Consider the following 1,846-nt stretch of genomic DNA (forward strand, 5'->3'; position numbering starts at 1 on the left):
AAAAAAGCCATCAGAACTGGTTAAAGAACCGGTTGAGAAAGGGAAAGCACTTAATATTTGTTTAGTTACATTATTAAGGGGCTTTTGAGGGTTTTAAAAAGGTAACCCTACCTTTAGACTATAAATACATTTTATTTACTTGGTTTTAGGGTAGACCATTTTAATGAAAGAAAGAAACCCTTGTTTTGAATGGAGAACAAGTTATGCTACAAGGTTGAAGAAGTTCTTTTGCTTTGAGATTCAAGTAGTGTTTACTCTATCCCTTCTGAATTCATGTTTTCTTTGCTTCTTGTTTATGTTTATTGTGATATGAATATGAACAACTAAGTCTCATTCTAGAGAGAATGATGTAATCTTTTGGATAATTTTGAATTCAATTTAGAGTTTTAATTTCTTGATCTATTCTTCTTGAACTTGTTGTGAATGCTTTGATTGGCCACCATAGTATCTTCATATTAGAATTTGTATGATGAACTAAAAGGAGAAATATAAATATGGATCTAGGAGAACAAACATATTAATTTAGGTAAAGAAATATACCTAATTGTTATGATACGAGAATTGTGACTTCATGGGTTTAATTAAATAATTATCCTTGAAAATCGATACTTTTTTAATTAAATACAGGTTAGTTCCTTGAAAAAGGATTAATATACATTAGGAACAATTATGTTCAAGAATAACTCTGAAATTAGTATCCAAGGTTAATTCCATTAGATGAAATATGGATCTTTAGCATTTTAAAATCTGCTCAATTTTAATATTTCTTTATCTTTATAATTTCAAAAGTCATTACCTACAACTATATTCCACATTCTTAGATTTATATATTAGCTTTATAGACCTTGATAAGAATCATTTACTACATTTGCCCTGTGCACTTGCAGGATAGTTTTTACTGATCAAGTTTTTGACGCCATTGCCAGGGATAACGACTAATTATCAATTTAAGATTATGTGTTTTTAATTAGTTAATTTTTAGTTTCAATTTATTTTTAGTTATTTCTATATATTATCTGTAGTAGTTTATGTACTTAAGGAGGTCTAAGAGTGCAGAGAGAGTATAAATTATCCTTTTCGATCCTGTGATCCAAAAGACTTGCAAGGCTAACAGGGAAAGCAGGAAATAACAAATGGCAAACAAAAGGAATGAAGTTGTGGTGATCAAGGAGAATGCTCCTAGGCTTAGGGATCTTCAGAAGGCCAAGATCAATGAGAACCCATCTTACGTCTGACTATCTACAAATGCTAAGAATTACGAGCTAAAGACTATTCACTTGACAATGCTACCACATTTTGAAGGAATGGGTACTGAAGATCCCTTGTCATTCATGAAAGAATTTTATAGTGTGGCATAAACATTCCCTCGTAGGAATCTGAATGAGGGGGAACTTAAGAAGAAATTTTTCCTTATTGTATGAAAAACTTTGCTAGAACATGGTTGTTAAACTTGCTTGAAGGATCATTGACTACTTAGGATAAGGTTTTTGATGCTTTTATATTGAAGTATTATTCACCTCAAAGGACTTTAGATTACAGATTTAGGATTTGTAATTTCACTCAGAAAGAAGGAGAATATTTTTAAGATGCTTGGGAGAGATTCAAGGTTTATCTGATTCAATGTCGATATCATAAATTTCCTTTATCTCTGTTGGTGCAGTTTTACTATAATGGACTCACTACAAACTGTCAAATGTTAGTTGATACAACATGTGGTGGATATTACAAAGACAAAAATGTTGAAGAAGTTCAATAGATCTATAAGAATTTAGTAATTAATTCTCAATAAAAGGCCATTAGAGGAAGGAAAGGGATTTATGAGATCAATGCTCAGAGTGATATGGCT

At 30.9% G+C, this 1,846-nt stretch overlaps 1 non-coding gene across 1 annotated transcript; it reads right to left on the reverse strand.

The window, feature by feature from the left end:
- Positions 1 to 1,531: 1,531 nt before the first annotated feature.
- On the reverse strand, positions 1,532 to 1,638 carry LOC112535484. The gene has a single exon (XR_003079602.1). It is a non-coding gene; the product is annotated as a small nucleolar RNA R71 (small nucleolar RNA).
- Between the last annotated feature and the right edge of the window lie 208 nt (positions 1,639 to 1,846).

This window comes from Ricinus communis, chromosome 6 (assembly GCF_019578655.1).
Source record: "Ricinus communis isolate WT05 ecotype wild-type chromosome 6, ASM1957865v1, whole genome shotgun sequence".
NCBI lineage: Eukaryota > Viridiplantae > Streptophyta > Magnoliopsida > Malpighiales > Euphorbiaceae > Ricinus > Ricinus communis.